Raw genomic sequence first — 26316 nt, 5'->3', positions numbered from 1 at the left:
GTCTATACATTTAATATAACATATCTATAATGTGATTGATGCCCAATAATATTTTTAATGCTAGGTTTATAATATAAATATTATTTCTAAATAGTCTAGTTTTCCTTATATTTCTTTGTTATATATTATTTCAATTCATCGTAGTCTACACTATGAATTAACAGGGTTTTGGCACAGTCTCTACCCATAGAATCCAATGAATAAAACATGATTTATAAAGATGTATTGGATAAAACCAATCACTGGAGGAAATGTGAAAATGACTTGAATTCAGATTGTGTATTTCAGCGTGATATTTCTTATGTATGTTATGGTATACACTAAGTTTGTTGATATGTAGTGTAGACAATGTTTGAAGATGCATGCGAATATAATCTGCTCACCAGAGTAATTCGCACATTGTCAATTTCTCTTGTCTTCAATTGGCAAATGTATATTGCCATATATAACTTTGAAGTACATTTTCATGGCACTTGAATTAAACATATTTTTGGCGTCGTATGCAAATATATGCTGACGTAAAAGATCATGTGGTTTTTGTCGTAGATCTATGAACGACGACCTTTTTTTTCCTACTGTTGTCTTTAGGTTATGCCAGAATCTTTAGAATTACCAGCGCTATATGCGCGTCACCACAGACTACTTATAATTGGGAATTTTACTGCTAGTTTATCGTCCCAGCACCGAAAGGCTCTAGACAGGTAAGAATACTATATACATTTTCAAGAATGGTGAAGAATATTGGACAAAACAAATTTCAAAGATTAAGTTATAACCGGTTTGGTAGCAAGCGAGACGAGCCGCCTGGCTTGCCCAGCTCGTGTGGCTGTGCTAGCGACGTCCCTTCCATCACTACTCGCGCATTGTTGTCACACTTGATTTAGAATCAGCTTGCCATCAGATCACGCCAAGAAAACCTAAATTTCTAGTTTACTCTGACTAACTACATTAACTTAACGTTTAGGTAAATATACTTTTTTTTGTAAACAAAAATAGTTAGGCGTTTAACTTTTGTGCCCATTTGAAGTGGGCACCTGAATGTATCGTTGTAAGACATTTAGCTTGCCGTGTCACCTAGCTGGCTAGCTAGTTTGCTAGCTTGCGAACCAGTTCACTTCTGAAGTTTGAAAACGTGCGAAAGACTCGTGCTTTAAAACTGCTTCCGAACTGGTTAGTTATACATTGTCTGTTTACATAGTTAGCTAGTTAAATAGTCCCAGAATTATTTGAATAGTTGGCCTACGTTTGTCGAGCTTGTTGACTAGTTGTGAGTTTATACTAGCTACTGGTAGCAAGCTATAGGACAGTAATGGGAACCATCCTACATATTAGACAGCCCAGCCATTGCTTTCTCTTATCACCGGCGAAACGTAACGTTACCTAGCTAGCTATGTGAATATTTTGTCGTCTTTTGTCACGAAGTGCATTCGTTTTGTCTCACAAGTTAGTTTAATTGAACAAAAGTCCTTTGTATGAAGAGGCACACTTACGTAGCTAATTTAGTTATTGTAAATGTTAATTGCTGCTATATAGCTTTGTTTTTTGTTGCGTAGCTGGATGACGCTAGTATGTTAGCAGCCTGGCTATAGCAGATAGCCAGCCAGGCAGATAGGTTAAATGAGGTGACGCCTACCGCGGTATGGATTGGTGCTGGCACAGGCAGCGCGCGCGGCTATGCTGCCCAGTGACAGCAGTGTGGTAAGTTCCACCAGCAGTGGCGGACTGGGACAAGAATTCGGCCTTGGCATTTTTATCTACACCAGCTTACATCACTGCCAACTCCCCCCCCGACGGGCCACCAGCCATGCACATACACCCTGACCCTACACACCCAACTTAGACACAGGCAGAAGTGCTGACACAACATTGTCAGTTTACAGTACAGCGTTTTTCAACCGTTTTTGTAGAAGTGACTGGGGAGACACTGTCCTCTTTTTAACAGGCTCATGTTTAAAATAAGTACAATATGTAAAAAAATAAAACAACTGGAGCATGCACTCCACAGAGAGCTCAACCAGTGCGCAAACACCTGCCTGTTTGCCTCTCCTATGAGAGAGTTCCCTTTTGGCCTCCTATCTGCTCTGTGGATTTTGTTAATTTTATGAATTACTTAATTTTATTTAGTCTCTTTTAAATATATATATATTTTAAATGTAACAAATTGCATGTCAAACAAGCTAATTTAATTTATCTTGAATCTTGGAAAATACCCGCCCTCCCACCTCAAGCATGCACTCTCCTGACTTCTGCATGCTAGTGCCTTGTGCTGGCTATGGGTGCCGGGCAGTGAGTTTGAATACTGGTAGGCTACATTTGAGTTGGACCTGTAATGTTTGTGAAACTGTTATAGACTGAGAAGGGGTTAATTCAAGTGTTTTTAGCAAGAGGCAGATTTACCTCATTATTAATTTGCTATCATCAGCTGATAGCCCCTTTTTTCTTGATGTCACTCATCTCACCTCTAGTTAGTAGCCTACTAGAAGTCACTGGCACTAGCTTCCTTGTGATGAGTGTGTTGCAGAAAATAAATAGGCCAATATATATATATATTTTTTTTTTTTAAACATGTGCACCTGCCCACCCCCCATAGGTCTGTGCACGGCCCTATGCTAGAGATACAACTCAACACTATAACTGTGCCTCTGCTCTAGCCAATTTGTTTAACTCCCTGTTGCGCTGTCTATCTGTCTCAGCATCTTCTCTGTGTCACTCTGTGCTTCTTGTTCTCTCTCTGTCTGTCTGTCTGTCTGCCTGTCTGCTTAAGCCTTAAGTTATAAAAGCCAAGCCTACTACTTAGGCTATATTGCAAATTAGTGCCTGTCATATGTTCCTCTGAATCAACACCTATTACTATTAGTGTTCCAGATGAACATTTTCCCCTGGAGTCACTGGTGCCACTAACTTTTACTGTTGGTGGCACCAGTCCATTATTTGGTTGGATCCAAATCATGAGTAATCATCTTATAAAGTCATTCAGGGCTCGACATACAGGGCTGGCCTGGGGAGGTTTTGGGAATTTCCTGGCCAGTCAATCATCCCTGTACACTGAACAAAAATAAAAATGCAGCAGGCAACAATTAACGATTTTACTGAGTTACAGTTCAAATAAAAAAATAAGTCAATTGAAAAAAATTCATTAGGCACTAATCTATGGATTTCACAAGACTGGGAATACAGATATGCATCTGTTTCTCACAGATACCTTAAAAAAAAAAAAGTAGGGCCTGGTTCAGAAAACCAGTCAGTATGTGACCATTTGCCTCATGCAGCATGACATATTTCCTTTGCATTGAGTTGATCAGGCTGTTGATTGTGGCCTGTGGAATGTTGCCCCACTCTGCTTCAATGTCTGTGCGAAGTTGCTGGGTATTGGTGGGATCTGGAACATGCTGTTGTACATGTCGATCCAGAGCATCCCAAACATGCTCAATGGGGGACATGTTTGGTGAGTATGCAGGCCATGGAAGAACTAGGACATTTTCAGCTTCCAGGAATTGTGTACTGATCCTTCCGACGTGGGCCTGTGCATTATCATGCTGAAACATGAGGTGATGGTGGCGGATGAATGGCATGGCATGGCAATGGGCCTCAGGATCTTGTCACGGTATCTGTGCATTCAAATTGCCATCGATAAAATGCAATTGTGTGTCTTTGTCTGTAGTTTATGCCTGCCTATACCATAACCCCACCATGGGGCACTCTGTTCATAACATTGACATCGCCCATACAACGCCATACACGCTGTCTGCCATCTGCCTGGTACAGTTGAAACCGGGATTCATCCGTGAAGAGCACACTTCTCCAGTGTGCCAGTGGCCATCAAAGGAGAGCATTTGCCCACTGAAGTCTATTACGAAGCCGAACTGCAGCCAGGTCTAGACCCTGGTGAGGACAACAAGCACGCAGATTTTCCCTGAGATGTCTGTCAGACTGTTTCTGATAGAAATGATTTGGTTGTACAAACCGACAGTTTTATCAGTTGTCCGGGGGGCTGGTCTCAGACGATCCTGCTTGTGAAGAAGCCGGATGTGGAGGTCCTAGGCTAACCTGTTTACACATGGTCTGCGGTTGTGAGGCCGGTTAGACGTGCAGCCAAATTCTCTAAAACGACATGGAAGGTGGCTTATGGCAAAGAAATTAACATTAAATTCTCTCTGATGTATATTCTTGCAGTCAGCATGCCAATTGCACGCTCCCGCAACTTGAGACATCAGTGGCATTGTGTTGTGTCCCCAGAACAAGATGCACCTGTGTAATGATCATGCTGTTGAATCAGCTTCGTGATATGCCACACCTGTCAGGTGGATGGATTATCTTGGCGAAGGAGGAATATTCACTAACAGGGATGTAAACAAATTTGTGCACGATATTTGAGAGAAATAAGCTTTTTTGCATATAGAACATTTTGGGGATCTTTTATTTCAGCTCATGAAACATCGGACCAACACTTATTCACATGTTGAGTTTATATTTTTGTTCTGTATAATAATGCCATTTTAAATCTAAGCTATGTACAGTGGGGCAAAAAAGTATTTAGTCAGCCACCAATTGTGCAAGTTCTCCCACTTAAGTAAAAAGATGAGAGAGGCCTGTAATTTTCATCATAGGTACACTTCAACTATGACAGACAACATGAGAAAAGAATCCAGAAAATCACATTTGTAGGATTTTTAATTTATTTATTTGCAAATTATGGTGGAAAATAAGTATTTGGTCAATAACAAAAGTTTATCTCAATACTTTGTTTTATACCCTTCGTTGGCAATGACAGAGGTCAAAAGTTTTCTGTAAGTCTTCACAAGGTTTTCACACACTTGCTGGTATTTTGGCCCATTCCTCTAGAGCAGTGATGTTTTGGGGCTGTTGCTGGGCAACACGGACTTTCAACTCCCTCCAAAGATTTTCTATGGGGTTGAGATCTGGAGACTGGCTAGGCCACTCCAGGACCTTGAAATGTTTCTTACGAAGTCACTCCTTCGTTGCCCGGGCGGTGTGTTTGGGATCATTGTCATGCTGAAAGACCCAGCCATGTTTCATCTTCAATGCCCTTGCTGATGGAAGGAGGTTTTCACTCAAAATCTCACGATACATGGCCCCATTCATTCTTTCCTTTACACGGATCAGTCGTCCTGGTCCCTTTGCAGAAAAACAGCCCCAAAGCATGATGTTTCCACCCCCATGCTTCACAGTAGGTATGGTGTTCTTTGGATGCAACTCAGCATTCTTTGTCCTCCAAACACGACGAGTTGAGTTTTTACCCAAAGGTTATATTTTGGTTTCATCTGACCATATGACATTCTCCCAATCTTCTTCTGGATCATCCAAATGCTCTCTAGCAAACTTCAGACGGGCCTGGACATGTACTGGCTTAAGCAGGGGGACACGTCTGGCACTGCAGGATTTTGAGTCCCTGGCGGCGTAGTGTGTTACTGATGGTAGGCTTTGTTACTTTGGTCCCAGCTCTCTGCAGGTCATTCACTAGGTCCCCGTCCCCCCCCCCCGTGTGGTTCTGGGATTTTTGCTCACCGTTCTTGTGATCATTTTGACCCCACGGGGTGAGATCTTGCGTGGAGCCCCAGATCGAGGGAGATTATCAGTGGTCTTGTATGTCTTCCATTTCCTAATAATTGCTCCCACAGTTGATTTCTTCAAACCAACCTGCTTACCTATTGCAGATTCAGTCTTGCCAGCCTGGTGCAGGTCTACAATTTTGTTTCTGGTGTCCTTTGACAGCTCTTTGGTCTTGGCCATAGTGGAGTTTGGAGTGTGACTGTTTAAGGTTGTGGACAGGTGTCTTTTTATACTGATAACAAGTTCAAACAGGTGCCATTAATACAGGTAACGAGTGGAGGACAGAGGAGCCTCTTAAAGAAGAAGTTACAGGTCTGAGAGCCAGAAATCTTGCTTGTTTGTAGGTGACCAAATACTTATTTTTCACCATAATTTGCAAATAAATTCATTAAAAATCCTACAATGTGATTTTCTGGATTTTTTTTCTCATTTTGTCTGTCATAGTTGAAGTGTGCCTATGATAAAATTACAGGCCTCATCTTTTTAAGTGGGAGAACTTGCACAATTGGTGGCTGACTAAATACTTTTTTGCCCCACTGTAATTGATTAATAAATAAATGGATGGATTCCTGAAGCTGTTTGTTATGTTGATTATTTATTTCACGCTGCACACACACATCCTATAAATAATCTGTTGTGCAGAGAGTGCGCAGCTCTCAAACAGCTGGTTGTTATGTGGAGCAGCTCACTGAAGACCGGTAGGGGTAGGAAAGATGTTTCAAGTTATCTACCAGTAAATGCAAAGTCAATAATGGGTATGCAAACCAGGTATTTCAAAAGTTCATAGTCTTGGTTGAATATATGCGATGCACAATTCAGTCATCATGGATTAGCATGCATTGAAAATCAGACCTTTCCTCTGGGTTTTTTGGTTCTTGAAAAGTCATTGAAATTATGATGGTATATTTGTACCTTCTACTGCTCCAATATAATTATTCTGTGATTTAATTTTTATCAGATTTTATGAGAGATGTAGCCACTAGTTTGTTTTTGCTGTTTCAATTGAAGGGTGTTGTTCACCTAATACCTTTTATGCACTGTTGGTTAATCAAATCAAATCAAATTTTATTTGTCACATACACATGGTTAGCAGATGTTAATGCGAGTGTAGCGAAATGCTTGTGCTTCTAGTTCCGACAATGCAGTAATAACCAACAAGTAATCTAACTAACAATTCCAAAACTACTGTCTTATACACAGTGTAAGGGGATAAAGAATATGTACATAAGGATATATGAATGAGTGATGGTACAGAGGAGCATAGGCAAGATACAGTAGCTGATATCGAGTACAGTATATACATATGAGATGAGTATGTAAACAAAGTGGCATAGTTAAAGTGGCTAGTGATACATGTATTACATAAGGATGCAGTCGATGATATAGAGTACAGTATATACGTATGCATATGAGATGAATAATGTAGGGTATGTAAACATTATATAAGGTAGCATTGTTTAAAGTGGCTAGTGATATATTTACATTTCCCATCAATTCCCATTATTAAAGTGGCTGGAGTTGAGTCAGTGTCAGTGTCAGTGTGTTGGCAGCAGCCACTCAATGTTAGTGGTGGCTGTTTAACAGTCTGATGGCCTTGAGATAGAAGCTGTTTTTCAGTCTCTCGGTCCCAGCTTTAATGCACCTGTACTGACCTCGCCTTCTGGATGATAGCGGGGTGAACAGGCAGTGGCTCGGGTGGTTGATGTTCTTGATGATCTTTATGGCCTTCCTGTAACATCGGGTGGTGTAGGTGTCCTGGAGGGCAGGTAGTTTGCCCCCGGTGATGCGTTGTGCAGACCTCACTACCCTCTGGAGAGCCTTACGGTTGTGGGCGGAGCAGTTGCCGTACCAGGCGGTGATACAGCCCGCCAGGATGCTCTCGATTGTGCATCTGTAGAAGTTTGTGAGTGCTTTTGGTGACAAGCCGAATTTCTTCAGCCTCCTGAGGTTGAAGAGGCGCTGCTGCGCCTTCTTCACGATGCTGTCTGTGTGAGTGGACCAATTCAGTTTGTCTGTGATGTGTATGCCGAGGAACTTAAAACTTGCTACCCTCTCCACTACTGTTCCATCGATGTGGATAGGGGGTGTTCCCTCTGCTGTTTCCTGAAGTCCACAATCATCTCCTTAGTTTTGTTGACGTTGAGTGTGAGGTTATTTTCCTGACACCACACTCCGAGGGCCCTCACCTCCTCCCTGTAGGCCGTCTCGTCGTTGTTGGTAATCAAGCCTACCACTGTTGTGTCGTCCGCAAACTTGATGATTGAGTTGGAGGCGTGCGTGGCCACGCAGTCGTGGGTGAACAGGGAGTACAGGAGAGGGCTCAGAACGCACCCTTGTGGGGCCCCAGTGTTGAGGATCAGCGGGGTGGAGATGTTGTTGCCTACCCTCACCACCTGGGGGCGGCCCGTCAGGAAGTCCAGTACCCAGTTGCACAGGGCGGGGTCGAGACCCAGGGTCTCGAGCTTGATGACGAGCTTGGAGGGTATTATGGTGTTGAATGCCGAGCTGTAGTCGATGAACAGCATTCTCACATAGGTATTCCTCTTGTCCAGATGGGTTAGGGCAGTGTGCAGTGTGGTTGAGATTGCATCGTCTGTGGACCTATTTGGGCGGTAAGCAAATTGGAGTGGGTCTAGGGTGTCAGGTAGGGTGGAGGTGATATGGTCCTTGACTAGTCTCTCAAAGCACTTCATGATGACGGAAGTGAGTGCTACGGGGCGGTAGTCGTTTAGCTCAGTTACCTTAGCTTTCTTGGGAACAGGAACAATGGTGGCCCTCTTGAAGCATGTGGGAACAGCAGACTGGTATAGGGATTGATTGAATATGTCCGTAAACACACCGGCCAGCTGGTCTGCGCATGCTCTGAGGGCGCGGCTGGGGATGCCGTCTGGGCCTGCAGCCTTGTGAGGGTTAACACGTTTAAATGTCTTACTCACCTCTGCTGCAGTGAAGGAGAGTCCGCATGTTTTCGTTGCAGGCCGTGTCAGTGGCACTGTATTGTCCTCAAAGCGGGCAAAAAAGTTATTTAGTCTGCCTGGGAGCAAGACATCCTGGTCCGTGACTGGGCTGGATTTCTTCTTATAGTCCGTAATTGACTGTAGACCCTGCCACATGCCTCTTGTGTCTGAGCCGTTGAATTGAGATTATACTTTGTCTCTGTACTGACGCTTAGCTTGTTTGATAGCCTTGCGGAGGGAATAGCTGCACTGTTTGTATTCGGTCATGTTACCAGTCACCTTGCCCTGATTAAAAGCAGTGGTTCGCGCTTTCAGTTTCACACGAATGCTGCCATCAATCCACGGTTTCTGGTTAGGGAATGTTTTAATCGTTGCTATGGGAACGACATCTTCAACGCACGTTCTAATGAACTCGCACAGAGTTAGAGCCTGTATGTAAGCATTTCACTGTCAGGTCTACACCTTTTGTACACCTGTTGTATTTGGCGCACGTGACAAATAAACCTTGATTTGAAAACTTTGATATGATTTGTGTTGCACTAGTCTGTTGCGGTAAAACCACGTGTGGTTATTAGGAGCAAGACAACATTGAATGATGGCATCAACTTGATTTCCATACAAAGGGAACCTGGTTTTTGTTCGCTTTCTCATTTTTAAACATGATCCAATTACTTTTCAACATCTGAAATGGTGAGACTATCTACCACATGGACACTTCATTAGTGTGTTTGTCGGGAGCATGCTGTCTATTTAGGCAGACAATGGCCATCATTATTCTGACATTTTAGAATGTACAAATAAGGTGAATGCCATTGGGTAGGGCTATACATTTTTTTTGTTAAATCCACTTATTGGATGTGTCTCCAATACTGCCCAATGGTGTGTGTGTGTGTGTGTGTGTGTGTGTGTGTGTGTGTGTGTGTGTGTGTGTGTACACACACGTATGCTCTTTTGAATTGAGCATCTTGGCAGAAACACCCCCTCCACTACCTTTTTACTGCCACTGCTGGAGAAAATCCTAGGGGAAACGGGAACATCCACTGGTCTTGATGTGCCTTTTGGTCATGACGTTAGTTAGTGTTGTCAGCTAAATCTAAAAGACGATCCCTGCTAAGAGTCATTGGAGTACATAGGCTAGTCAGAGGGGAGCCGACATGTATCATACTGCCTTTTTCAGAATGACAATCCTCCTTTGACACAAGCACATCACAGAAGCTGATGTCACTGTGGAGTTCAATGCCTACAGCTCATTCTATTTTACTGATAAGGCTTACTGTATGGGAAGGTTTAGCTGGAAATGGTCAGACATGGTTTCTCGTTTGCGAGTAAACAAAGCACTAGGGTTGTCGGGCTCAGGCTACTTTTATGCTGTATCTCTAAGGCCCGCTTTTAATTACCGGTATCACTTCACTCAAAAGTAGGCTCAAAACTCTTTTATAGCCATGGCCAGAGATGGTGACATGGTAAGAGGCTAGTAGTAAGTCTACGTTTTTGTAGTTTGGTGTCATGTTTTGTAGCCTTAATTATGTAGGCCCAATAATAGAAATGTAAGGGTTCTTGACAGGACCCCATTTCCTTAAGCCATTGCAACATACCGTAGGCCTACACTGTTCTGTCACTCACTCCCCTTATTTCAATACAAGGTGTTAAACAAATCCATTCTGCTGAAAGATATTTATAAAATGGCAACAATGTGGAGACATTACAATTGGAGCTAGGCTGATTGCCGACTAGTTTTTAAAGCCTCGGAGTCTCTGTGCCCAAACAATAAAGTAATGCCTGTCATTTCCAAGTATCGTGTTCCATGCGAGAGATTCTCGGTTCATGGCTAAATTATGCAAAATGGTGTTAATCATTTTAAAATGTGATATTATGGTGATCAGTTACTTGTTAGTTTTGAGTGATATAAGTATTGTACTATTCTTATCAGTGGTGCTCAGCAATAATCAGAAAAACACAGATGTTTCCATTTTGTCTTCAGACTAGCCCTTACTGAACATTTTGCTGCAAAATCTGGTGCTACTCGATTTTTGGTTCCAGCTCAAGGAATTAATTCATCTGCATCTTATTTGAATTTCCTGCTTGCATAATTCTTGGTTAATGTGAGCTCCAGAGGGCTGCTTGGCAAGCATGCACTTGTGCCAAAAATGTGAAAGTCATGTGGTGCAAATACAAACAATGTGCTCTGACACCCACCCCCCCCACAAGCCCAAATTCGGCAGCTTGGTTCTTACCCTCTTTCCTCCACTGTGCCAGGCTTGCCTAATTTGGATTTTAACATGCATAGGCTACTCCATTTTGTAACATGCAGACCAAGCAAGGTGTAATATACCTAGCCTGTAAATACACTACATGACCAAAAGTATGTGGACACCTGCTCATTTAAACATCTCATTCCAAAATCATGGACATTAATATAGAGTTGCCGCCCCCCTTGCTGTAACAGCTTTAACTCTTCTGGGAAGGCTTTCCACTGCATGTTGGAACATTGCTGCGGGGACTTGCCTCCATTCAGCCACAAGCTTTAGTGAGGTCGGCACTGATGGCCCTTTAGGCCTGGCTCGCAGTCGGCGTTCCAATTCATCCCAAAGGTGTTCGATGGGGTTGAAGTCAGGACTCTGTGAAGGCCAGTCAAGTTCTTCCACACCGATCTCGACAAACCATTTCTGTATGGATCTCGCTTTGTGCACGGGGGCATTGTCATGCTGAAACAGGAAAGGGCCTTCCCCAAACTCTTGCCACAAAGGTGGAAGCACAGAATCGTCTAAATGTCATTGTATGCTGTAGCGTTAACTTCTTAAGTAAAAGAAGGAAAATAAAAGTAACTAATTAAATAGCTGCAGTAAAATAACAATAGCGAGGCTTTATACAGGGGGTACCGGTACAGAGTCAATATGCGGGGGCACCGGTTAGTCGAGGTAATATGTACAAAAGTGACAATGCAACTCAGTAGTGATTGTTGCAAACGAGGACAGATGGTTTTTATGCGCTACACACTTGGCGGCCCCATTCTGTGAACTTGTGTGGCCTAGCACTTCGTGACTGAGCCGTTGTTGCTCCTAGACGTTTCCACATCACAATAACAGCACTTGACCGAGGCAGCTCTAAGCAGGGCAGAAATTTGAACTGACTTTTTAGAAAGGAGGCATCCTATGATGGTGCCATGTTGAAAGTCACTGAGCTCTTCAGTAAGGTCAATCTACTGGCAGTGTTTGTCTATGGAGATTGCATGGCGGTGTGCTCGATTTTTATAGACCTGTCAGCAAGGGGTGTGACTAAAATACTTTTGTACATATAATGTACTTCATAAGAGTACGGCTCCCGAGTGGCGCAGCGGTCTAAGGCACTGCCTCTCAGTGCTCGAAGCGTCACTACAGACACCCTGGTTCGAATCCAGGCTGTATCACAACCGGCCGTGATTGGGATTCCCATAGGGCGGCGCACAATTGGCCCAGCGTCGTCGGGGTTTGGCCGGTGTAGGCCGTCATTTTAAATAAGAATTTGTTCTTAAATGACTTGCCTAGTTAAATAAAGGTTACTTTAAAAAAAGAAATTATGTAGAATATAGATTAGACAACTTCTGCATGCTGCATTAGATTAATATTTAATGCTTCAGGTAATGCATTTGAATTCAGTTCTCACTGAATCAAGTGTCTGTTTCTTTCCAGAGAGCTGCATGTGGGAGCTACTGTGGCCATTGAGTCTGTAGTGTAGAGCCATTCTCCGCAGGTTCACAAACATCATTCATGGCATAGTTAGCCCGGTTTATAGAAAAATAATCAGCTAGTCTGCTCACCCCCTTTGAATACCATAGTCCATTAATTGCCAGAACAAAAAAAATTGCATAATGTGCTGATTTTAAGATGTGCAAAACATATGAAAATGTATTTCAGTGCATCTACATGACCATCTACATGACCTACTTGTTTATCAATACATTGAATGGGAGTAGTTCTATGTGGCAACCACTTGCTACGGTTCTCATGTGGATGCTATGTTTTTGGTGACTAAGCAGCATTTTCAGGTGGACGGATGATGTTACTCCTATGGGTTTAAGCTCCCTTGAAAGCCACGTTGTTGTACTCTGTCGTCTGTAGCGATGATCTCATCCTGAGGGGGAGCTTCTCAGTTTTTCCATCAAAAAAAACATTGAGATACTGGTATCATACTGTCCCTAGGTGGATGACTCCATTTTGTTAAGATGTTTTTGTTTGTCATAGATATCCTGTAACATATAGTATGTTTGGCATATTTTCCAGAACATAGGCCTACATGTATTGTGTATTGTAATCGCTATCTTCGAACAAGCAGCAAAAACAAGATGGTTCCCTCCTAGTAGGATAATGTGGCTTGCTGCCTAGCCCCATTTTACACACATTCCTTCATCATCCCTTTAGGCTGATTGTTTGTTATAAAATGGAACTTTCTGCTCCTGGTTTTATCCCACTCTTGCACACTCTTTAAAGTAGCCTAACTGTATCGACGATGAGTTTAACTCGTAACAGCGTTCATTGACAAGTCGTAATGTGATTAATTCTAATAAGTGAAGCACAATGAAACGATACATCCCAGGTGGTGTTTGTCATTCAAATAACCTTCCGAAGCTGTCTCTCTTTCTTTTGGAACATGTTTCCAAGGTAACAACCTTCTATTTTTCGGCAAACACAAAGCGGTGCAGTTTTCCGGGCCTTTGTGGGGCTCTGCCTCTGAGCTACCCCCCCCCCAACCATTCTCCGCTGCTGACATTCTTTTCTCGTCTCAGATTCCAGAAGAGGCTACCCAGAGTGCCGCTGGACCGGAGACCAAAGGAGAGCTGGAGAGGGAAGAGAGTGGAGGCGGAACTGGAGCCAGATAGGACACCTCCACCCAGGGAAGCCCCACCCTACTGCGGAAGTGCAGTGAGTACCTTTTCACCACGGGGCAACACTCCGGTGGGGGTGGGATGCACAGGGGGGAAACCGGTACCAGTCTAGTACAATTGTATTGGCTATTCTTGCTCAAATAGGCCCTCTTTAGACTTAGACTTTAGACTTCATTGACATAAGATGTGCACTTTTTCAATTTTATATGTGACTCGTTTCAGGAAACTAGGTGTATGTCACCTGTCACTACTTTCTAGGAGAGGCATTTAAATGTACTTTTTTTAATCAAAATTTGTTTTTTGGCAGAAATGCCTTCTGGAACATGTGAACTTTCATGTGCCTTATTGACAATTTATATGCCATCTGTAAATATTAATACAATTGTTAAATTATGAGCCTAGTTGGTTTAGCCACGGATTGGTCTGCCATGTAGCACGCTTCTGTCTATTATATGAGCTGGTCGGCATGTGTAGGTGGTCCTTTTCTAGCACAGCTTTTTTGAAAAGTATCACGTAGGGGAACTGCAAAGGTGTTGCGCTCCACTTTCTGGAGGAGCGAGTTTTGAAATCAGTGGAATTAGAGTATGATAGCGAAGCAGATGGAGAAAATTCTGGCATTTTGATTGCAAATATTCAGAGGGAGTTGAAAAAACACACCGAAGGCTGTTGTATAAAACACCTGTCTCCGGATTACATCTTCAAACTCAGGGCAACCATGGCAATCGTGACAGAGGGAGAAGCTTCCATCCATGTACAGTACCAGTCAAAGGTTTGGATACCTACTCATTTTTCTTTATTATTTTTACTATTTTCTACATTGTAATATAATGGTAAAGACAAACTATGAAATGACACATGGAATCATGTAGTAACCAAAAAAGTGTTAAACAAATCAACATATATATTTTTGAATTTCTTAAAGTAGCCACCCTTTGCCTTTGACAGCTATGCACACTCTTGGTATTCTCTCAACCAGCTGCATGATGTAGTCACCTGTAGAGGTCGACCGATTAATCGGAATGGCCGATTTGATTGGGGCCGATTTTAAGTTTTCATAACAATCGGAAATTGTTATCTTTGGACACCGATTTGGCTGAATTTTATTTTATATTATTTATTTTATTTAATCATTATTTAACTAGTCAGTAAAGAACACATTCTTATTTTCAATGAGGGCCTAGGAACGGTGGGTTAACTGCCTCGTTCAGGGGCAGAACGACATATTTTTACCTCGTCAGCTCGGGGGATTCAATCTTGCAACCTTACAGTTAACTAGTCCAAAGCTCTAACCACCTGATTACATTGCACTCCACGAGGAGACTGCCTGTTACGCGAATGCAGTAAGCCAAGGTAAGTTTCTAGCTAGCATTAAACTTATCTTATAAAAAACAATCAATCAATCATAATCACTAGTTAACTACACATGGTTGATGATATTACTAGTTTATCTAGCTTGTCCTGCGTTGCATATAATCGCTGCGGTGCGTATCGTTGCTCCAATGTGTACCTAACCATAAACATCAATGCTTTTCTTAAAATCAATACACAGAAGTATATATTTTTAAACCTGCATATTTAGCTAAAAGAAATCCAGGTCAGCAGGCAATATTACCCAGGTGAAATTGTCACTTCTCTTGCGTTCATTGCACGCAGAGTCAGTGTATATGCAACAGTTTGGGCCGCCTAATTTGTCAGAATGTTACGTAATTATGACATAACATTGAAGGTTGTGCAATGTAATAGGAATATTTAGACTTATGGATGCCACCCGTTAGATAAAATACTGAACGGTTCTGTATTTCACTGAAAGAATAAACGTCTTGTTTTCGAGATGATAGTTTCCGGATTCGGCCATATTAATGACCTAAGGCTCGTATTTCTGTGTGTTATTACCTTATAACTAAGTCTACTAACCACCAGCTTTCATATGTTCTGAGCAAGGAACTTAAACGTTAGCTCTCTTACATAGCACATATTGCACTTTTACTTTCTTCAACACTTTGTTTTTGCATTATTTAAACCAAATTGAACATGTTTCATTATTTATTTGAGGCTAAATTGATTTGATTTTATTGATGTATTATATTAAGTTAAAATAAGTGTTCATTCAGTATTGTTGTAATTGTCATTATTACAAATACATTTATAAAATCCGCTGATTAGTCGGTATCGGCTTTTTTGGTCCTCCAATAATCGGTATCGGCGTTGAAAAATCATAATCGGTCGACCTCTAGTCACCTGGAATGCGTTTCAATTAACATGTGTGCCAATCAGTTGTATTGTGACAAGGTATGGGTGGTAAACAGAAGATGGCCCTATTTGGTGAAGACCATGTCCATATTATGGCAAGAACAGCTCAAATAAGCAAAGAGAAACGACAGTCCATTACTTTGACTGACCTTCATGTCTTAATGTGGAAACTTCAATAACTTTGAAAGTTTCTTCAAGTGCAGTTGCAAAAACCAAGCGCTATTATGAAACTGGCTATCATGAGGACCACCACAGGAAAGGAAGACTCAGAGTTACAGTGAGGGAAGAAAGTATTTGATCTCCTGCTGATTTTGTACATTTGCCCACTGACAAAGAAATTATCAGTCTATTATTTTAATGGTAGGTTTATTTGAACAGTGAGAGACAGAATAACAACAACAAAATCCATAAAAATGTCAAAACTGTTATAAAAGTATTTGCATTTTAATGAGGAAAATAAGTATTTGACCCCCTCTCAATCAGAAAGGTTTCTGGCTCCCAGGTGTCTTTTATACAGGTAACGAGCTGAGATTAGGAGCACACTCTTAAAGGGAGTGCTCCTAATCTCAGTTTGTTACCTGTATTAATGACACCTGTCCACAGAAGCAATCAATCAATCAGATTCCAAACTCTCCACCATGGCCAAGATCAAAGATCTCTCCAAGGATGTCAGGGACAAGATTGTAGACCTACACGAGGCTGGAATGGGCTACAAGACCATCGCAAAGCAGCTTGGTGAGAAAGGTGACAACAGTTGGTGCGATTATTCGCAAATGGAAGAAACACAAAAGAACTGTCAATCTCCCTCGGCCTGGGGCTCTATGCAAGATCTCACCTCGTGGAGTTGCAATGATCACGAGAACGGTGAGGAATCAGCCCAGAACTACACGGGAGGATCTTGTCAATGATCTCAAGGCAGCTGGGACCGTAATCACCAAGAAAACAATTGGTAACACACTACGCCGTGAAGGACTGAAATCCTGCGGTGCCCGCAAGGTCCCCCTGCTCAAGAAAGCACATATACATGCCCGTCTGAAGTTTGCCAATGAACATCTGAATGATTCAGAGTACAACTGGGTAAAAGTGTTGTGGTCAGATGAGACCAAATTGGAGGTCTTTGGCATCAACTCAACTTGCTGTGTTTGGAGGAGGAGGAATGCTGCCTATGACCCCAAGAACACCATCCCCACCATCAAACATGGAGGTGGAAACATTATGCTTTGGGGGTGTTTTTCTGCTAAGGGGACAGGACAACTTCACCGCATCAAAGGGACGATGGACAGGGCCATGTACTGTCAAATCTTGGGTGAGAACCTCCTTCCCTCAGCCAGGGCATTGAAAATGGGTCGTGGATGGGTATTCCAGCATGACAATGACCCAAAACACACGGCCAAGGCAACAAAGGAGTGTCTCAAGAAGAAGCACATTTAAGGTCCTGGAGTGGCCTAGCCAGTCTCCAGACCTTAATCCCATATGAAATCTGTGGAGGGAGCTGAAGGTTCGAGTTGCCAAACGTCAGCCTCGAAACCTTAATGACTTGGAGAAGAACTGCAAAGAGGAGTGGGACAAAATCCCTCCTGAGATGTGTGCAAACCTGGTCGCCAACTACAAGAAACGTCTGACCTCCGTGGCAAAACCCTTGTTGGTAATCACAAAGTAAGTCATGTTTTGCAGAGGGGTCAAATATGTATTTCCCTCGTTAAAATGCATATCGATTTATAACATTTTTGACATGCGTTTTTCTGGATTTTTGTTGTTATTCTGTCTCTCACTGTTCAAATAAACCTATCATTAAAATAATAGACTGATCATTTCTTTGTCAGTGGGCAAACGTACAAAATCAGCAGGGGATCAAATACTTTCTTCCCTCACTGTACCTCTGCTACAGAGGATAAGTTCATTAGAGTTTACTGCACCTCAAATTGCAGCCTAAATAAATGCTTCAGAGTTCAAGAAAACACATCTCAACATCAACTGTTCAGAGGAGACTGCATGAATCAGGATTGCAAGGTCGAATTGCTGCAAAAAAAACACTAAAGAACACCAATAAGAAGACTTGCTTGGGCCAAGAAACAGGAGCAATGAACATTATACCAGTGGAAAACTATCCTTTGGTAGAATGAGTCCAAATTTGAGATTTTTGGTTCCAACCGCCGTGTCTTTGTGAGACGCAGGTGAACGGATGATCTCTGCATGTGTGGTTCCCACTGTGAAGCATGGAGGAGGAGGTGTGATGGTGGGGGTGCTTTGCTGTTGACACTGTCAGTGATTTATTCAGATTTCAAGGCACACTTGACAAGCATGGCTACAACCGCATTCTACAGCGATAGCCCAAACCAGGTGAGATGGTATAAATGGGATAATCATTTTGTTTTTCAACAGGACAATGGCCCAACACACCTCCAGGCTCTAAGGCCATTTGACCAAGAAGGAGAGTGATGGAGTGCTGCATCAGATGACCTGGCCTCCACTGTCACCCGGCCTCAATCCAATTGTGATGGTTTGGGATGAGTCAGACCGCAGAGGGAAGGAAAAGCAGCCAAGAAGTGCTCACCATATGTGGGAACTCCTTCAAGATGGTTTTAAAGAAATCCAGATGACGCTGGTTGAGAGAATGCCAAGAGTGTGCAAAGCTGTTATCAAAGCTGTTAAGCTGTAAGCTGTTTTTTTTGGTTACTACATGATTCCATATGTGTTATTTTATAGTTTTGATGTCTTCACTGTTATTCTACAATGTAGAAAATAGTAAAAAATAAACACTTGAACGAGTAGGTGTCCAAACTATTTTGACTGGTACTGTATAAGGGTAAAATAACTAAAGCATGATGTTAGTTAGGTAGCTAACGTTAGCTGGCTGGCTCACTAGCTAACCTTACAAATAATATTGCTACACAGATCATACACGCATCTCAGAGCCATTTGCATTACTAGTTGTAGCGTAATGTTAGCTACCTAGCAAACATTGAACCTGATTGGTTAGCTACCTGCAGATTCATGCAGGGTAGTAACGTTATGAGTTGGGATTTTGGTTAATTGTGTAGCTAGCTAGGGGGCCTCCCGGGTGGCGCAGTGGTCTAAGGTTATTACCCTGAGCCACCAGAGATTCTGGTTTCGAGCCCAGGCTCTGTCGCAGCCGGCGGCGACCGGGAGGCGCACAATTAGCCCAGCGTCGTCCGGATTAGGGAGGGTTTGGCTGGCAGGGATATCCTTGTCTCATCGCGCACTAGCGACTCCTGTGGCAGGCCTGGTGTAGTGCACGCTGACCAGGTCGCCAGGTGTACGGCGTTTCCGCCGACACATTGGTGCGGCTGGCTTCCGGGTTGAATGTGCGTTGTGCCAAGAAGCAGTGCGGCTTGGTTGGGCTGTGTTTCGGAGGCTGCATGGCTCTCGACCTTCGCCTCTCCGGAGTCCGTACAGGAGTTGCAGCGATGAGACAAGACTGTAACTACTACCAATTGGATACCATGAAATTGGGGAGGGAAAAAAAGGGTAAATATAAAAATAACTGTTTAGCCAGCTAGCTACATTTCTAAACAAAAGACTACTATGCAAGTAACCATTTCACTACACCTGTATCCTTTGCATGTGACAAATCAACTTTGATTTGATGTAGTATGGGTTTATCAGAGACGGTAATGTGAAGAACATAACTATCAAACTACATTCTAACAGAGTGGGGTCAAAAAGAGGTTTAGGTGGTGGGCGTGGTCGGTGCGGCTGAATTTATATATCATTTTAGAGGCCCCCGTATTGGCGGTGTAGACATTTTAGCATTTTAAGCCGATTTATTTTTTTAATTATTTTTTTTTTCCCCCTGCAATTCTACAAATGTATCCATTGAGCTGAGAGATGTTTACAGTGTTAAATCTAATTCTACACATATTGCCATGGACCAGAGAGAAAATGTTGCTGTTTTAAAGCTAATTTACTGCAATTCTACGTATTCTGGCATGGAGCTGAGAGAATTTGGCAGTTTTTAAAGCAAATTTCCACCGATTCTATGCATGATGCCATAGCTCAAACATGATAACAATATAAACTGCCAAATTCATTGTTTTGGGAATTTTTCAATTCTCCCTGACTGTCTAGCATTTTATTTTGTGATTGTTAGTTCTCAACGATGATAGTATATTAAAATGTTTACAATACCGTTCAAAGGTTTGTCACTTAGAAATGTCCTTGTTTTTGAAAGAAGCACTTTGTCGATTAAAAAAAAAAAAAAAAAAAAAAAACATTTTTATCAAATTGACCTGAAATACAGTGTAGACATTTTAAATTGTCTACACTGGAAATGGCTTTTTTAAAATAATTTATGGAATATCTACATAGGCGTACAGAGACCGATTATCAGCAACCATCACTCCTGTGTTCCAATGACACGTTGTTAGCTAATCCAAGTTTAGAATTTTAAAAGGCAAATTGATCATTAGGAAACCCTTTTGCAATTATGTTAGCACAGCTGAAAACTGTCCTGATTTTAAAGAATCAATCAAACTGGCCTTTAGACTAGTTGAGTATCTGGAGCATCAGCATTTGTGGGTTCAATTACAGGCTCAAAATGGCCAGAAACAAAGAACTTTCTTCTGAACTCGTCAGTCTATTCTTGTTCTGCGAAATGAAGGCTATCCCATGCAATAAATTGCCAAGAAACTGAAGATCTTATACAATGCTGTGTACTACTCCCTTCACAGAACAGTGCAAACTGGTCTAACCAGACTAGAAAGAGGAGTGGGAGGCCCCGGTGCACATCTGAGCAAGAGGACAAGTACATTAGTGTCTAGTTTGAGAAACCGACGCCTCACAAGTCCTCAACTGGCAGCTTCATTAAATGGTACCCGCAAAACACCAGTCTTGACGTCAACAGCGAAGAGGTGACTCCGGGATGCTGGCCCCCTAGGCAGAGTTGCAAAGAAAAAGCCATATCTCAGACTGGCCAATAAAAAGAAAAGATTATGATGGGCAAAAGAACAGACACTGGACAGAGGAGGGGGGGGTGTTATGTGGACAGACTAATCTAAGTTTGAGGTGTTTGGATCACAAAGAACATTCATGAGATGCAGAAAAAATTAAAGATGCTGGAGGAGTGCTTGACACCATCTTTGGAGGCAATGTGATGGTCTGGGGGTGATTTGGTGGCGGTAAAGTGGGTGATTTGTACAGGGTTAAAGGGATCTTAAAGGAAGACTATCACCATACCCTGTGGACAGTTCTTAATTGGAGCCAATTTCCTCATACAACAGGACAATGACCCAAAGCACAGCTCCAAACTATGCAACAACTATTTAGGGAAGAAGCAGAGCTTGTATTCTGTCTATTGGAGTGACCAGCACAGTCACCGGATCTCATCCCTATTGAGCTGTTGTGGGAGCAGCTTGACCGTATAGTACGTAAGAAGTGCCAATCCAACTTGTGGGAGGTACTTCAGGAAGCATGGGGCGAAATCTCTTCAGATTACCTCAACAAATTGACAACTAGAATGCCGAAGGTCTGCAAGGCTGTAATTGCTGCAAATGGAGGATTCTTTGACGAACGCAAAGTTTGAAGGACACAATTATTATTTCAATAAAAAAAATATTATTTGTAACCTTGTCAACGTCTTGACTATTCATTTTGCAACTTATTTCAAGTGACCCAAAATTTGTGTCCATTGTATTTTCTACATACTTTATACAGTTTTTTTTTTTTGTTTGTTTGTTTTGTCATCTAAGTTTTGTCATCTAAGTTTACGCTGAAAGTGTTTCCATCCCAATTATTATTATTATTAATTTTTTTTACACTTTTTGGACCGAGGCGGCCTGAGAAGGGAAGAAAAAAAACAAAAGGCCTTGGTTTTCCACCCAAAGATTTCAATAACAGAAAAATCCCTGTGATGGTTAGTCAGATGGTTGAACATATGCAGCCAAGGGAATTCCAGTGTTACCTCTAGAATACTGTACACAGTAATCACTACACACATGGATGACCATTTTTCACAAATTTCTTGCAAGATGAATGTGTCTCAAAGTTATCTTTAAAGGGTTCATTCAGGGTTTATTAAAGTGTAGTAGATGCTTCATTAACCTAAAATTTGACACCTCTTTGCTTCTCCCATCTGGTTCAAGTTCATTGTAGGCTCCTCAGACTTTTTCAGGGAAACAACCATACAATATACAGTATCTAGCCTATGTTTTTCCATCTACTATAAATAATGAGTTTTGGTACAGATAAGTGAATATTGTGTCTGGAATTAATGGGCTGCATAACAAATTGCACTTTTCAGTATTTATTTGAATGTTTGAGCGAGACCCATCTGGGGTTTGTTTATTTGTGCAATGGCGTGTCACCAAGGGTCATGACAGTCTTTCATCCGTCTCACACGTCACTACATTAGTTCTCCTCAACCTCCACCATTAAAGCAGTTCACCCAAGTGATGTCTCCTACCCTGCCAGTGGTAATAGAATAATTTGTATCTGTCAGGAAAACAGTGATTCTGGTGCAGATTTAGACTAGGTCTTTCAACAGCTTCACATACAACCATGAAGAATGCTCAATGTTAAAAGCCATGCAAAGGAACTGCAATTTAAACACTCACACATAATGTATATCTCATACCTGATGACAAGCACACCTTAATGGCAGATGCCCTCCCCAATGTGTTCTCTGGCATCAAGTGATCTATGTCCCTCTCCTTGAATCTCACCTGTGTGCTTGTCCTTGGTACATGGGAGGCTTAATTCAACTCCCATACTTTGTTTGCCTATGTTTAGCCATATTTTTGTCTGCTCTCATAATTCACTTACACCCTGCCTGGACAGTGTTAGAAACGTCATCTCGCATGTATCCTACCTACATGCATACATTGTTGGATGAACATTTATATTTTAGACAGACAGTCTCCTTCATTTGTCTATAAAGACAAAAAGACCTGCCAGGAGAATCTGTTGCTCCCGTTTATTTATTTGTTTCTCCAATTTTGTGGTATCCAATTGGTAGTTAGTCTTGTCTTATCGCTGCAACTCCTGTACGGACTTGGGAGAGGCGAAGGTCGAGAGCCGTGCATCCTCCGAAACACAACCAAGCCACACTTCTTCTTGACACCATGCCCACTTAACCCGTAAGCCCGCCGCACCAATGTGTCGGAGGAAACGCCATACACCTGGCGACCGTGTCAGCGTGCTCTGCGCCCAGCCCGCCACAGGAGTTGCTGTGCGATGGGACAAGGTAATCCCTGCCAGCCAAACCCTCCCCTAACCCGGACGATGCTTGGCCAATTGTGCGCCGCCCCATGGGTCTCCCGGTCGCGGCCAGCTGCGACAGAGCCTGAACTCGAACCCAGAATCTCTAGTTGCACTGCGATGTAGTGCTTTAGACCACTGCGCCACTCGGGAGGCCCCTTGCTACAAGTTCTGATACATTGTCTAGGGAATAAAACTGTGTCTGGCAAAATATATGTATTTTCTGTCGAACAACAGCCGAAAACTCTGCCCACTCCTTCCGCCTTGTCTCCATCAGACCCCCTTGTCCCCCTCTCTCTCTCCCCCCAGACATCCCCTCTAAACTCTCTGGGAAAGAAGCCATGGAGTCTGCCGCTCCACTGGCTCCAGTTCCTGCTGGACATCCCCACATGTAGAGAAGCAGCTGGCTACCACACAGTGATTCAGCACACACCCCTTCCAGCGCGTGCTCTCTCTCTCTCTCTCTCTCTCTCTCCTCTCTCCTCTCTTCTCTCTCCTCTCTCCTCTCTCCTCTCTTCTCTCTCTCCTCTCTCTCACACACACACACACGCGCACACACACACATGAGTGCCTCTCCTCTACGTAGCCCTTTTCCCAGTCTGTTTGCACTTACAAAGGAATGGTTTCTCCACCACAGATTAGAGCATCACACTGTAATGGGCTAATGTATTGTTTCATAACTTTTCATAAGCAAGCGCCAAATTTGAGTGGGTTGACGTTTTAGCCTTTCATCCGCAGGTCAGTGGTCAGCAGAAAATCGTTTACTGCGTTTTTGCCATTGTTTAGTGACCACAAACCCTGCTTTACCACAATGTAAGGATCAATTGTTTCTTTGTCTGCAGGGGTGTAAGCAGGAAAGCATGAACAAAACACAAAAATGTTGCAGTTTTCCATATCGGAGCTTAAACAAGCAGCACAGGATGTGCAGCCAAACTATTTCCCTGCTTGGCTGGTGTTTTTGAAATAAACGTCTTTTAATGTGTGGAGTTTGTGGACAAGATGGAGTCCTCAGTTCTCTGAGAACAGCAGTCCCTGTGGATGTCATGTGGTCTCGTCCCTTTTATTCACAGGTGGGCGGGACGGGATTCTGCCTAAACAGTTCTAATCCTTTGTCTGTGTGTTTGTTTGTACTTGTCATTTCAAAGACTAAGTTTAGAGAGCGTCTCTTACATCATAAAAACGTCAAACATCAGTTTGTGATATATTCGCAGGAGAATAAACGTGAAGAAACACAAAGGACAAGAAGCAATAGGAATATTTATCACAATTGTTGGCCCAAAAATTGACAATTACACTCCAAACCAAAATATAAATGAATGTCCTTCAACAGTATAAAAAAGAAGCCCCTCGTGTCGCTGAATTTAATCGGAACGAAACAATTTCCATCAAAAGGTCTTGGAGTAGATTGAATCACTCTTATCTCCGTTTTGGCGGTTTCCATAGCAACATGCCAGTCCCATGGCCGTCTGAGGAAAATTCACCCCTGTAGCCTGGTCCCAAATCTGCCATCAAAGTTTCAGGGGCAATCTGAGCATAACGATTGAACATGGTAAGAGTTGTTTGGAATGAACCCTTGCACAATGATGCTACTACCATCTTTTTCCTACCATTTATATAGATATGTAACCCCCGCCTATTACATCGCAATATTTGTGTGTGCTTAATTGTATTTATTTATTAGTTGTATTTATTGACTTGTAGCACATTGGTTTTGTAAGAATTGTTTTTGTAAGAATTGCTGTTTTTGTGAAGTAGAAACGTCTAGGAGCAACAACAGCTCAGCTGCGAAGTGGTAAGCCACACAAGCTCAAAGAATGGGGCCGCTGAAGTGCCTAGCACTTTAAAAAATGATTGATTGCAACACTCACTACTGAGTTCCAAACTGCCTCTGGAAGCAATGTCAGCACGAGCTGTTCGGGAGATTCATGAAATGGGTTTCCATAGTCGAGCACCCATGGTCAAAGCGAGGTCCGTACAGAAATGGTTTGTCGATTGGTGTGTAAGAACTTGACTGGCCTGCACAGAGCCCTGACCACAACCCCATTGAACACCTTTGGGAAGAATTGGAATGCTGACTGCGAGCCAGGCCTAATCGCAGTGCCCGATCTTACTAATGGCTGAATGGAAGCAAGTTTCCACAGCAATGTTCCAACATCTTTTGGAAAGTCTTCCCAGAAGTGGAGGCTGTTTTTATAGCAGCAAGGGGGGACCAACTCCATATTAATGCCCATGATTTTGGAATGAGATGTTCGGCGAGCTGGTGTCCACACACTTTTGGTCATGTAGTGTATGTTGTACAGTTCTACACTGAATATATTAAACTGACCTATGTTGCCAAAGACAACAGCACAGTGCATAACTTCCCATGAGCTATTCCCCTAAAAGGTAACGGTCTAACCACTTCAATTAGGCTACACTGACTTACGAAACACCAAAGGGGGACTAATGCGATAACGTCCGTTGTCTCCATGCAGAACTGATAAGGTATTAAAGGGCGGCCTGATGATATTTAAATTAATTCTGTGCTCATTCAAATTTGCCTGTCTCATTGAGATGAGCTGCTGTATTATTTGGGTTTAGTCTCGTCTCACTGGCAAAGCACTTCTTAACAAAACGTTTAACCAAATGGAGCAAGATTTAGCCAATGAGCTTAGATTTAACATGCTTTTGAAATCAGACCCATGCAAAGTTTCCTCAGTGCACTGCACTATTTGAGGACTTTGATATTGAATGTCAGTCAGTCACCACCTTTTGATCTGGAAATGACTACAGGGGGAAAAGAGAACATGATCCTTTCTAGAACTGCTTGTTTGGATTGCATGATGCTGAATGAACTCGGCTGTCAGTGTTTTCAAGGAAAACAAATGAAAACCTGTTTTCATTTGAGAGAAATGATGCCTCGTTGTCTTTAGGGGGTGTAGTCTAAAATCCTACAGGAATCCTTATCCTTACTGGTGTTAATATTCAGAGGATATAATCATAGTTTTATAGTAAATAGGAAGTTCCTTTTTGTGTTAGTAATTAGCCTACAGTCTGATCACGAATGTCGTTATCCACTTGTAGAATTGGTTTGGACCCAACAGACTGAGCATGTTCTTGTTTTTCTCTGTCCCCTCTTCTCCCCTCTTACTTTCTCTCTCTCTCTGTTGTGATGGAGAGCTGACTGCGGGGCAGGGCTGTGTGTATGTGACTCAGTAGAGGCTGCCTCAGGGGTTTTACCCAGTCGGCTCTGGCTGCACAGGACATTGATCATCCACGATGATTCATTGCATTTGTTCTCTCAACTGGCACTGGAGGAGTTCCCTGCACCACTTAGAAATCTTCAGCACTTTTTTTGCACTGTATATATCCCTGAACATCCCTGGCATATGTCACTGTCAGTCTTCTTTAGAGGGAATTGCCTTGATTTTAGGCAGTCGGTGTTGCCACCATTTATGAAGTGAGTTAATCTGCCAGTATGAG

General features: G+C 42.5%; 1 protein-coding gene across 4 annotated transcripts in view; it reads left to right on the top strand.

Moving 5' to 3' along the window:
• Positions 1–551: 551 nt before the first annotated feature.
• LOC112233332 (zinc fingers and homeoboxes protein 2) overlaps positions 552–26316 on the top strand; it is a 31909-nt gene continuing 6144 nt past the window's right edge. Inside the window, exons 1-3 of one of the 4 annotated variants that reach the window (XM_042310059.1) lie at positions 552–701; positions 13291–13426; positions 14098–14158. The gene's annotated coding sequence lies outside the window, so the exon portion shown is untranslated. Of the gene's footprint in view, positions 702–854; positions 965–13290; positions 13427–14026; positions 14159–26316 lie in introns of those variants that run through there. The other 3 variants (XM_042310060.1, XM_024400891.1, XM_024400892.2) reach the window with 3 other exon arrangements.

Source organism: Oncorhynchus tshawytscha, linkage group LG31 (assembly GCF_018296145.1).
Source record: "Oncorhynchus tshawytscha isolate Ot180627B linkage group LG31, Otsh_v2.0, whole genome shotgun sequence".
Classification (NCBI taxonomy): Eukaryota; Metazoa; Chordata; class Actinopteri; order Salmoniformes; family Salmonidae; genus Oncorhynchus; species Oncorhynchus tshawytscha.
The sequence above is the reverse complement of the archived record's forward strand: the minus strand, read 5'-3'. Positions and strand labels throughout refer to the sequence as shown.